The sequence below is a fragment of the Pipra filicauda genome, unplaced genomic scaffold, assembly GCF_003945595.2.
Source record: "Pipra filicauda isolate LSUMZ 115617 unplaced genomic scaffold, ASM394559v2 scaffold428_size586839_pilon, whole genome shotgun sequence".
Lineage (NCBI taxonomy): Eukaryota > Metazoa > Chordata > Aves > Passeriformes > Pipridae > Pipra > Pipra filicauda.
In genome coordinates, this window is record NW_024104563.1 from 378,029 (window position 1) to 391,311 (window position 13,283).

Sequence of the window (13,283 nt, forward strand, 5' to 3'; positions counted from 1 at the left end):
ATGGCAGGGGGTGGAATGAGATGAGCTTTAAGGTTCCTTCCAACCAAAACCATTCTGGGATTCTGTAATTCTGCACGTGTGTCCCAATCAATGTTCATTAAGTACACTGGTCTAAGCAGGGATGTTCAGTATTCAGGTGCAGCCTGAGGACGGCTCAGAGCTCACCAACCAAACCTGATTTTTGCACACCAAAGCTTCAAGAACACTCAAGGACTTTGGTAATTTTTGCCACCATTAATTTTAACCTCTCTCCTCCTTAGATGAAACACAAATGCCAACAAATGTGCAACTGGGGAGCGTCTAAACCTCCCACACAGCACACCCCAGGCTGAGCATCCCCCTCCTTACACCACTGAGGAATTGTGTCAACTACAAAAGAGCTTCTGAATACCTGCCCGAGGCTTTCCCTTACTCAGGAATTTCCTTCCCAGCCCAGAAGGGTTTGACACCTCCACCCCACAAGACCAAGCTGAATCAAGGATTCAGGGTTGGAATGCGAGTCTCACCGGGAGCCCTGTGGGAAGGAGCTCCTGCCCTGCTTGAGGTTGGAATCATTATCCTTGGCCTTTCTGCTCACTGCTCACAACCTGCCATGCACTGGACAGGAAAGGACAGCAGAAAGGAATGGGAGGTCAGAAAGGACTCAAAACTTATGCAATATATTGATATACTTAATTATCTTTATAGGGCCATGGAGATGCCCCGAGCGCTGGAGCCCCTCTGCTCTGGAGCCAGGCTGGGAGAGCTGGGGGGGTTCACCTGGAGAAGAGAAGGCCCCTGGCAGAACTTAGAGCCCCTTCCAGGGCCTAAAGGGGCTCCAGGAGAGCTGGAGAGGGACTTGGGACAAGGGATGGAGGGACAGGACAAGGGGGAATGGCTTCCCACTGCCAGAGGGCAGGGATAGATGGGATATTGGGAAGGAATTCTTGGCTGTGAGGGTGGGGAGGCCCTGGCACAGGTTGCCCAGAGAAGCTGTGGCTGCCTCATCCCTGGAAGTGTCCAAGGCCAGGTTGGACAGGGCTTGGAGCAACCTGGTCTGGTAGAAGGTGTCCCTGTCCATGGCAGAAGGGTCCTTAAGGTCTCTCCAACCCAAACCATGCCATGATATTACCTTACATTTAAAAGCAGATCACCAGGTTTCAGGAAACTATGAAAAAAAAAACCACAATGGGAATCAAACTTCCTAGGAAAACAGAAAAAGCCAAATACTGCAATATCACTCTTCAAACCCAGATCAGTCTGGCTCTTTTCAACCATAAAAGCCTTTTTTCCACTCTTTAGAAATGATCTCACATCTCAAGACTTCACAGAGAAATGAGCAGCAGCCACCACACCACTGGGAGAGTCACTGCCAGCAGGTGACTTACAAGTGAGGTGAGAGGTACAATTAGCAAGGGAAGTAAAATGTTAAATATGCTTTTTTCAGGAAATCTGAAGATATCTGAATTATTAACACCGAATGACACACGAGGACTGTTCCTGCAGAGCAGGTACAGATTTATCCAATCATTACTCATGGCCACCTCAGTTCCTCAGTTCCTTCCTCAGAGGAGAAGTTGGTAATGGCCAGAAACCGAAACTCTTTGGCTGTGTCATGTGTGAGGAAGTTCCTCCTGGCTCCCATCCCCCAGCTCCTCTGGAAAGCCACAGTTGCCCAAGAAAAAGGCAATTCATGGCAGGGGACTCTGCATGAGCTCAGCCCGCAGGAATGCTGTCACTCTTCCATCCCCAAGGGCTTCCTCCTCCTGTCGGAGCAGGGACGGAGCTGAAGGGGCTCCTGAGGGTCCATGGGGTGAAGAAAGCCAGGAGATACCACAGAACCCCAAGTGCTGCTTGTAGCACCGAGGACCTCCAACATTACCCGAATTACACCCGGCCCAGGCTTTGCTCCTGCACTTGTGCGCTTCCACATGTTCCTGTGCTGGCATCCCAAATGCATCCCCCTGTTTCAGGACTCCTCCTTCCAAAGGCTGTTGTGTCCTGCTGGCTGCTGGCTCTGCCACTGTGGCTTCCAGCCAAAGGGTCTCCAGCCCTCGGGAAGGAGGTGGCAGCTGCCCAAAGCACCCAGCACTGCTGTCCAGCACCTCTCTGGGCTGGCACCCACCACCTCTCCTGTGCAAGTCAGGTTTGGCAGCTGCTCAAGGGTCTGTTTCCCATGCAAAGAGGTTGGATTCCCCCAAAATCCAGGTCAGAAGCTCCCCTTAAAATCTCGGTCACAGGGGATGGGCTGGGGGTGGCACCTGCTGTGCCAAGGTGGAGGCTGATGCTGTGGAATTAAATGAGACCAGAGACAGGGAAAGCCAAGACAGAAAGGATGGAACTGGAGAGAAAGTAAGAGAGAACGATGCCCTTTCACACACAGATGGAATCACACAGTCACAGAATGCTTTGGGTTGGAAGGGACCTTAAAGATCATCTCATTCCAATCCCCACTGTCACAGACAGGGACACCTTCCACTAGCCCAGGCTGCTCCAAGCCCCATCCAACCTGGCCTGGAACACTTCCAGGAATGGGGCAGCCACAGCTTCTCTGGGCAGCCTGTGCCAGGGCCTCCCCACCTGAACAGGGGAGAATTTCTTCCCAATATCCCACCTAACCCTGCCCTCTGGCAGGGGGAAGCCGTTCCCCCTTGTCCTGTCACTCCAGTTCCTGATGCAGAGTCCCTCTCTGGCTTTCTTGTAGCCCCTTTCAGATCCTGGAAGGAGCTGTGAGGTCTCCACACAACCTTCTCTTCTCCAGGCTGAACAGCCCCAACTCTCCCAGCCTGTCTCCAAAGGGGAGGTGCTCCAGTCCCCTTATCAACTCTGTGGCCTCCTCTGGACTTGCTCCAACAGTTCCACGTGCTTCTTATATTGGGGGCACCAGAACTGTACAGGGTATTCTAGGTGGGGTCTCACCAGAGAGGGGCAGAATCCCCCTTCACCTGCTGCCCACGCAGCCCAGGGCACGGGGGTTTCTGGGCTGCCAGTGAACGCTGCCAGCTCATGTGGAGTTTTTTGTCAACCATCACCCCCAAGTCAGCCCAAACCCCAAACCCTCATGCTGTTATGCTGCTGTGCCCCCAGGGCCAGGCCAAGAGCCCACTGCCCTCCCCATGGCTCGCTGGAGGGTCACAGGATGATGCTGGTGGGGCCAGGGGGCCGATGCCACCTGACACACCCGGGCTGAGGGAAGTAGAGAAAATAACTCACTTCACTCGAGCACTTTTACAGCTCGTAACTTCCCTGGAACTCTCAGTCCAGGAGCCAAACCCTCTGATAATGATGCCCTGTCAGAGGTGAGAACACTTGTAAAACCCTTAATTTGTTCCCTCCACAACCTCCTGCCCATGTGACTCACACCACACTTCCTTACACAACCACACTGTGGCCTCCAGGGATCTTTGCCCCTCCTGGTGAGCGGCAGGGACCAGAGCAGGGTCTGGAAACCTCTGTCCCAGTTCACTGCAGATGCTGGAAGAGCCTGGCCAGGACAGAGCTCTGCCTGCAGAGCTGGCCCTGTCCTCCTCCAGGATGCTCAGCCTTGGCCCTGGCCAGACTGTCACACACATCAGTGACTGTCCTTTCCCAAAAACAGCTCTGGACTCAAACCCCCAGGTCTCCCTTCAACTGCAATGCAAGCCAAGGTGGGATAGAAACCGTACGTGCACTGGAAATCCCAGCTCTCCACACAAACAACCGGGCTGCCAAAAACCGGGAGAATCCAAAACCAGGAGAATCGTTTCCTCTCTCTCTGCCTCTCCACATCTCATGGAGGTGCCACGAAAGTCCAGAGCTGTGGATTTACAGGAGTCTTTGAGAAAAGCTTAAAGCCACACCTCCAGCACACCCGATTAACGACAGCAAGCTGGGAACATGCAACAACAGTGGCACTCCCTGCCAGCACAGGGAGCAGAGGTCCTGGGGGAGGGAGGGGGGATGCCCATCACACACAGGGGGATTTCAGACACACACATGGAGCTTTGGAAAGGTGGGAAAGGCAGTTACAGCTTTCCAGCTGGTCAGTGCAGCCAGAGAGGTGTCACAGAATCATGGAATGCGCTGAGCTGGGAGGGACCCCCAAGGATCATCCAGTCCAACCCTGAGCCCTGCACAGGCCCAGCCCCAAGAGTCACCCCCTGTGCCCCAGAGGATCAGCCAAACCCTCCCTGAGCTCTGGCAGCCTTGGGGCTGTGCCCACTGCCCTGGGGAGCCTGGGCAGTGCCCAACCAGCCTCTGGGGGAAGAACCTTTGCCTGAGATCCAACCTGAGCCTGCCCTGGCACAGCTCCAGCCATTCCCTGGGGTGTCGTGGGTGCCCCAGGCGAGGTGGGTGGCCCCTGGCAGCTCCTCACTTCCCGCTGGGAAACTCGGTTTTAATTGCTCATAAAAGTGCAGCAATTGTTTGCAGTGGGAGCGAAGCTCTCCGTGCTCAGCTCCTGCCCCAGGCAGAGAGTTTTGCTTTAATTTCAGCTAAAATCGTAGAGTTAGTCCTGGCACACTTAAAGGGGAAAAAATAAGTCCAATATTGAACAGGGGATGTTAGGAAAAAAAACAAAAACAGGAACCCTTTTAACCTTATTGTGATCCCAAATGAAAGAGAAACAGTCATCTCAAGCCTCTCGACTAATTAGAGGCTAAAAATATAATTGTCAGACCCCACAGTTACATGCAAAGCAGATTGCATGGGATGGTCTTTGTTATTTTAAACAAAATTACAGTTCTGAGGGCTGTTTGTAATGAAGGCCACGACCAGCTGCTCTTCAACAACAAATCTCTTTTACTGCTGAATAACTACTAAAAAGAAAGGATGAGGCTACCAGAGCTCAGGAATGTCACAGCAGTACCAGATGATGGTGACAAGTTGCCAAAGTATTCAGATTGCTCTGGAAGGGATCATAATTTATGGGTCTAACCAGGGGCAAGGGATGAATTCCAAGATGCAGAATTACCCATGGATGAAGGGCTGCTGGAATTGCAGATTAGAGGACCCCACAGACACCTCCACATGAGCTGCTCATACAGGGACAGGCAAAAAGTCTGCTGCAATAATATATGACAGTAGTGGTGGCAGAGGGGATGGATTGGTGGCACTTCTGTCCCCCCACTTCTGTCCCACAGCTACAGCTGACTCTGGGTGGCCAGAGCTCAGCCAGCATGTTTGGAGCAGGAACACCAATCCCATCTAGTAATCCAAAATAAAAACAGCTTGGATATGCAGCTTAAAAACCAAATATAATAATTAAAAAAAGTCCTTCAATATGCTGAAGTATTTATGCAAAATATCAGCTCTGGGCAACTCTGACAAGTATAGCTCTCAATCCAATTACTGGTAGATGAAGTTTCAGAATGGAATAAATTCCATCAAACTTATGGAAAAAGTTGTGCTTGTTGCTGCTTGGAGTACTTAAAATGGATTAAACAGTTAGATTTTAGTCCAGGTCTGAAAACACAAATCCCCTCCACGGGGTTCTGGGCAAGCAGAGCTGCCCATGGTGCCCTCAGCACATCCCACACCTCCAGCTGCTCTTCCCAAGGAGATCAGTGACTCGGGATCACAGAGTCCCACATCCAAAGTTATCCCACCTGGGAGATGTGGGAAGGGTAAGAGGAGTTGTCCCAGGGGAGGGGGGTACCTGCCATGGCACTGCAGAGCTGCAGCTGCATGACCCATCCTGGGAGACATTCTCAGGCCAACAGGGAGCAGGACATGGGTGTCACCTTGCTCAGCCCATGGCACAGAGCCAACCACATTCCACCTTGGCTCACCCACAGCCTCCAGGAAAAGGTCATGGCTTGCAAACCCTTCCTGGCCATCCAACCAAAGAGCCAGGCCACGATTAAAATGCCCTGGAAGTGGGGTTTTTCTTCATATTTAAAAACAACCAAGACCTCTTTGAAGGCTGATTAGGCTCCACCTGCATTCCAAGGGGGAACATCTAGGTTTCAAACATGGGACTGTTCCCAAGAGCTCAGACCAGGACACATAAAGCAGCAATTTGCAGGACTGGAGTAGCCAGGAATGCTCCTGACTGCACAGCACCATCCTATGGGAGAAGGGCCCTCAAAAACACATCCAGAGGCGGCTGTGCTGGTCCTCGTGCCCATTCCCAGAGCAAGAGGATGTTGGAGGCTGGTCTTGGTTATGGAGTGACACAGGGAATACAGGGACAGAGTATCCAGCCCCGTGACTGAGCCAGGGATCAGGGGGGGACACAAACAAGCACGTGCCAGCTGCAGAGGAGGGCAGGGGGATGTGTGTGTGAGGATAAGGTTACACAGAGCAACAGCAGGATGGAAAGCAGAGCTCCCTTGGGAGAGCAAATCCCTAAGGAAGGGCTGAAGGAACGGCAGAGCAAGGGAGAGAATGGGCAGAGCAAGTCCAGGATTTCAGGAGCACAACTGCCAGGGAGTCAAACCACCCAAATGGCCAAGGGGGGTGAGAATGATGTGGAGATTTTGCCAAGCTCAAGGTTTTTGCAGCAGCAGTTCCAGGCTGAGGAGATGAAGGACTTCACTCTGAATGAGCTACATCCAAGGGACTTACCATGGAAATGGGGAAAAAATGTCAGGCCCAGGGGGTGAGTGGAGCAGAGGGGAGCTCTGCCTTGAACAGGGGAATGGTGCCTGCACTACTGAGGTCACATCCCAAGTCTCCAGGCTGGAGAAGTACTGTCACACAGCATGGGGGGGGATTCAGAGGCAGGGGAGAAATTAAGAATAGGGGGGAAGGGGAGTAGTGTCACAGGGAAGAACAGACAGCACAGGACCAGAGGTGAGAGGACAAGCCAGAGAACACGTGCCTGGTGCAGGGAAAGGAGCAGAGTGTCCTGGCAACTGGGGTGAACCAGGAGCTGAACTGGGGTAAGGACCCCGGGGCAGGAGCAGCACTGGGGTACAGACAGGTTTGGGGTCATGCCAGTGAACGGTGTAGAAGTGAGGACTGCTGGGGGTGGAATAAACAGCCCTGGAAGGAAGGATGCAGGAATGTAGAAGAGGGTGTGGAGGGAGCTGGAGGGGGAAATGGGCAAACAAGATCAGAGCTTGGGGGAGGAAAATACCACCAGAATTCAAAAAATGCCAAACTCGATAGGCTGGGCCAAGGATGCACCTGGAGCAAAGACCTGCCAGTCACCTCTGTGTCAGGGGACAGCTGAGCCTGGGGACACCATCAGTGGTCTAATGACAACTTGTTTTGCGGAAGAGTGAAGAAACAGGGGAGGGGGAGATCCCTCTGGTGCACCCAAGCCGCAGGACCACATCCCCAGCAGCATTTTTCTGTCCCACCCTTTCCTCTGCCACCTCTCGCTCAGCCAGGAGTCAGGAGAGACGGATACACAGAGGAGCCAGAAAACAGTTTATACCACGTGCAAGATGGAACAAGATGATCTTTAAGGTCCCTTCCAAGCCAGGCATTCTGTGATTCTATGAGGTGGTGGTACATGGGCAGATTGACAGACCCCAGCTCGGAGGGTCCAGCAGTGCCACCGAGATGCCATCAAGGTGTACAGGATAATGAGGGAAGAGAACGCTTTGCCAGACCCCTAACGAGCACTGCCATCCATCTCTGCAATGGCTTTAAGCATAATTAATTCCAGCAGCCTGCCTGCCTGCCAGCTGACTCCACTCTTTACATTAATGACAGTGAAATCCCAGTTTCAAGGGGAAAGCAGCGACTGCAAAGGAAACAGAGCCAGGAGCACGAGCGGGATCACCTCCCTTCCCTTCCCAAGGCTGTGACACAGCCCCGGGGCCGGGGCAGCCGGTGGCACCAGGTGGCAGCAGCACACAGGGGATGCTCCCTTGCCAGGGCAGCCTCTGCCTCCTCCTTCGTCTTCCCAAGGAGCTGGCAGGGAACAGGGACTGGCAGAGGCTCTGCCATGGCCGTGCTGATTCATTTCCCATCCCAGCCAGGGAGAAGCCCGAGGCACCAGCAGAGAGCAGGACAGACCCCTCATTCATTTCAGCGAGGGCACACGGAGGAGCCATGGACCGAGAGAGCCCCCGCTGCCCCCGTGCCATCCCTACCCTCCAGGCCTTTCATCCCGAGCTGGCAGGGAAGGGATTCAAAGCTACGGCTCCAAGCTGAACTCCATAACCATCACACTTGACAGAGACAGGAAGCACAGCTTTGGCAAACATTTCCCAAGTCCCCTGTAACTCCAGCCCGTTGTTCTCCAAGCTTTGTTTGCTTTTCTTTTAAAAAGCAGTTGGGACATTTCAAGTCACAATTAAGCCTTTATTCAAGTACAAACAATTGCCTGGTCCCTACCCAAAGCAGTGCAGATGGACCCATCCCAGCTGCAATCCAGGCTCCTGCCTGCTCCTGGGGGTCCTGCAGCCCCGGAGGGAGGGATGTGTGGGTGCTGGGCTCCCTCTCACCCTGCCCTGGCAGTGCCTCTCTCCTCACCGTGCACTGATCTGAACTCAGTCTCAGGAAGGAAGCAGCAACAGCTTCAAGGAAATGGTGCCTGCACTACTGAGGTCACATCCCAAGTCTCCAGGCTGGAAAAGTACTGTCTAAACTGCTCTCTGTGCAAACACTCAGATCTCCTTATGCATGAGGAGAATTCACCTTTTAATTCCCGTCAGCTTGGGGAGTCTCTGACAGCCGTGGTTTTCTTTGAAAAGCAATCTTTGTGACTGCAGAAAAACATGAAATATGTGACCCAAATGCACCAGAAGGCTCTGAAATCTCTCCCCCTCTCCACCCCACAACAGCTTTTCCCAGCTGAGCTCAGGGCTCTCCGGAGCATCCACCTGCAACATCCTTGCACTCAACATGTGGGTATTTTAAAACAATTTCAACCAAATAGCAGCAACACAACTTCAGCCCTGCTGTTTTTATAAATATAACTATTATTCTTTTATACAGGTGCATAAACAGACCCATCTGGTATTACTTTAGGACTCCTAGGGTTTCTGAGGCATCTGCCTGCAGCCAGAGGACAGGATGGATGGGGGAACTATAGCCCTTGGTAAAGGCAGCTGGACACCTCTGGCATCCAAACCTGCCTGCAAGGATCTGGATCCCCACTGGGACAAACAGGCAGTAGAAACAGCGTCTGAAAGAAAAAAATACTGCTGTTATTCCAGGTGATCACATGCCCTGTAATGGTCCTGTAACAGTACTGGGGTTCACAGCCCTGTGACAGCTGCAATTCCAGCTCCTGGACTCTGGAATCACATGCTGCTGGCCAGAACTCCAGGCCAGAGCCCACGTGCCTTCATTAACAGACAAAATTTCTAGGAGAGCCTGTTTTCTCCAAGAACAGTTTTCTTCTATGGGAATGAAATGAAGCATTTTTTAGTAACACACATAAGCACGTATGTGCAAAAGCTACGACTGAAACCACAGCAGGTTTGGGAGGACAACAAAGTATCAGGATTTCTTCTCTTGGCTCACCCAAACCAAGCCCAGTTTCCCCAGCAGCCTCCCCACAACCAGCTGCCCTAAGGAGGTGGATCCTGCACCAGGATCTGCAGTGCTGACAGCGATGTCCAACCCTTGAAATGTGGCTGGGAACACACATCTCTGCTGAACACTCCCGGTGGAAACCCAGCTTCTCTTCAAAACTTGCCATAATTGTGCCATCATCAAATGAATTTCCCATGTCCCCCTTCCCCAGGAAGAACCTCTAAAACAGAGCAATGGGTCCCTGCTCAGGTTTCTACCATGACGATACAGAAGACCACAAAAGGAGAGGGAAACACTTGAGAGCTGTTACTAATAAGTTAAGAACTCAGTTGGGATTACATATCCAACCTGAGCATGGTTGGCTCTCATGGAAACCCTGGGTCTGTGGGCAGCACCTCCAGATGGTTTGTTATGTTGACAGCCTGGACACCCTCCATCCTTCTGGCACTGTGGAGAGAAGCCTTCTGAGGGCTCGTGTTGCCACTGCTCCTCTTCCCAACCAGGCAATGAACTTGGAAACTTGCCCTTCATGAGGCTTTTCTGGGGGTGGTATCCCTCCCAAAACCAAGCAATACCTCACCTGGCCTTGAACAATTCTGCTTCACCCAAATTGGTTTAAGAAGGTTGAAGTAGGTCCCCTGGTCTTTAATTTCCAGGTATCTGGAGCCTGCAAAAATGCTTTGTACTTCGGCAGTGGAAAATCCCATGGAGGGACTGCCTTGCACACTGACCTGCTTTCATTAATAACCTCACCTCAAAGGATGTGGGCAGGTCAGCAACTTCAGCTGAGCTTAAGTGCTCCCATCCCTGCTCTCCACCACGAGCTTAACTGCTGCTAAAAACAGCTCTGGCCATGCCGGCCGCTCCAAAGGCACTCTTAGAAAGGGAAATCCCCAGCCAATCGATCCAAGGGAAGGGAAGACAATTGGATATATATATAGCAAGTCCCCAGCTTATCTAGCAGCAAGAGCTGCTCACATTCACACACTCTGTCCCTTCCTGCTGCCAGCTTCCACCAGCATGGGGGATGAAGGCGGCCACATGCTGGGCTCGGTACTGAAAGGAGCCTGAGGATTTATACTCATCTGCTGCAATTCACACGAGGTTTTATCAAGGCCAGGAACAGAGCCTGGGATTTATTACGGTTATCAAAGGGAAGAACACTCATTAGGGATCAAATTCCTGCCTCTAAAAGGTTTAGGAGAAAACTGAAATGCATCAGACTGGCTCTACTTAAGATAAATCTCAGGAAGCAATGGGGTTTTTATCGTCCTTGCCCAAATAGGAGGCAGTTCCCTTCCTCCCGTCAGTGCATCACTGACTGGCACAGGTGGAACCCCACGGCTGCTGAAACCAGTGGCAGTCCCAGCCAACCCCAGGTTTTCCCCAGTGCTGTGTATCCACTCCAGCTCACACTCTGCCACACAGGTCACACCCCGAGCTCCAGCACCACAGAACAGGCTGAGTGGAAAGCCGGAATCACAGCACCCAGTGAGGCACCTTCCCACTTCCCAGCTCCCATGGCTCCAGTATCAACCCTCTGCTGTGGGATTTTGGGGGGTGGGAGGAAGCAGGAGCAGCAGCACGAGGGCAGTGGGATCCCACCCGCTGGGCTGCTGCTCCCCAGGGAATTCCAGCAGAGGAACCGGCTGCTCGTTCCGGCCTCGGTTTTGGCTGCTTCGTCATGAGTAAAACACGCTGAAAATGTGACTTCCTCTTCTACAGACCTATTGAACCTTTTTGGAGAAGTCTAAGGAACTTCCTCTTGTATTTCAATAAAAGACAAGCTCACAGGAAGAACGGTTCCTGTCATACTTCTGGGAATTCCTCTAGTAAAAACACCTATTGAAGAAGGAACGATGCAGTAGGAGAAAGGGAGGTGGAGGGGGTCACTTTTCACCAAGTCTGTGGTTTATTATAAAACAAAACTGTGAGTCCATTTTACAGCACAAACCCACTTTTACTTCCTCTTTTACCTCATTAAGCAGCAGCAACGAAAGCTCTGCACAGTTTCCTAATGAGCCAGATCTGCACAGAACCCCTGCATTTGAGAGTTTCATGTTAAAAACATAATCTCCCTTCGCTCTCCTTGCTGAACAAAACAGGCTCTGTCTAGGATCATCTTATCCAGCATCCAAAGGTGCTTGGCCACGTCTTTTCCTTTGGAAATGCACACGTGAGGCAGCAGAGAGGGATCCATCTCCCTGCTGGCACACCGGGAAGGGTGGCACTCCCTGAAGACTGTGAATATATTGACTTTTAATTTATAGAAAGGGGAAAGAGCAAAGATCAGGGTAGGTAAGACATGACCTCATGCCAGCCTGAGAAGGGCAAGGGACACCAGGGAGGGTTTGCTAGCACATCCCAGCCCTGGCATCCATTCCCCCATGGATGTGCATCCAGCCCTGCTGGCTCCCTGCTGGTACCGTGCCATTCCCTCAGCCTGCAATCTGTCTCCAGGCTGCCCTATAACGAGCACAGCACCTTGGATGCTCGAAGGGAATGGTCAGGGGTGTGAGTCAGCCACAGGCACTAAAAAGGATGCAACCAATCCTTCAGGCCACAGCAGGCCTGTTCACTCCGTTCTGATCGTTTATTATCTCAAAGCCCTGCAGAGGTTTCCCTGCAGGCCCTGCTCCTCCCTTAGTCCATCAAATCTCAGCCTGAGGCAGCTCCATTAATTATCCCTTCTGCAACCAGACTCATCCCTCACCTTCAGCAAGCAGCAAAGCTCCAACACGGTTCCTCACGCTCCCAAAGGGCTGTGGGACACAACATCACCCAGGAGCAGAGTCAACATCATGACTGAGTGTTTATGGCAAAGACCAACTGTGCCCAGGTCACCCCTCCAAAGATGCTGCCCCCCAAATCCCACTCTGTTCTCACCAGGCACGGCAGACGCCCACTCCAAGGATGGCAGCTGAGGAGCAGAAACGGAGCTGTCATGGAGCAAAGCTGCTGCAGCAACAGCTTTGCTGGAGGGGACGTTTCCCCCGCGGGCAGAGGAGCAGTTGGCACTGCCCTGGGAGATGGTGCAATGTGGCAAAGCCACGGGGAACGTCTGGGACTCTCTCTTGGATCCCCCTCGGGGATTTCTGCACCGACCTCCAATGCCTGGGAGACTCTTCCCTCACCCCTTCCCTCACCACAGCACTTCTAAGGAACACCTCCTGGACTCCTGCCATCATGTGCCCTTTAGGAACAACAACAATGCACCACAGGTTCAAAACCCCCCGGAAAACGGGGACTTCACAGCACAAACCAGCACTTCTCCTTGGAAATCAGGGGACTTTCTCTTCCCGTGGGCAGCTATACCCACACACAAAAGCTCAGTGCACATCAACATCAGACATTCAGAGCACAATATAGTTTCACTTGCCCAAGTTCAGAGGTACCAAGGCCCTCAGCAGGGCTGCAGTGTGGGAGCTAGAGCAGGAGCAGGAAGGATATGCAGCACTGGGTTATCCTGGGGATGATAAAACTCGTAAATCTAGAAATAAAAGTACTTTATAAAGGCACTGTACCCTGTGAGCTGTAGTACCAACCGAGGCTGGCAGTGCCAGAGCTGGCACCAGTACCAAAATTCCCAATCACCCGGTTATCAATCAGCTCAGCCAGGCTACAACTGCTTTGTGAAGAGCCACTGCTGATCTCAGCTCTTGTCCCTCTTCCTGGACACTGTGTTATTTATTCCCTCTTCCTGCAAAAGGAGAAGGGGCAGCAGGCAGAGCCCCTGGCAGAGAAATACTGACAGACAAATACTTTCTAGAAGTAGCAGATCCTCCCTTCCTCTCCAGGCAGGTGATGAACAGCCCCGTGCAGGTGAGAGGCATTTGCAGAGGACTGAGAAGAAGCAGGCACATTGTCTAGGAGCACAAAGGATCCAA

The 13,283-nt window shown here is 52.3% G+C and overlaps 1 protein-coding gene across 1 annotated transcript in view; it reads right to left on the reverse strand.

Moving 5' to 3' along the window:
- MTMR4 (myotubularin related protein 4) overlaps positions 1–13,283 on the reverse strand; it is a 57,233-nt gene that overhangs the window by 37,745 nt on the left and 6,205 nt on the right. The gene's annotated exons all lie outside the window — the stretch shown is intronic.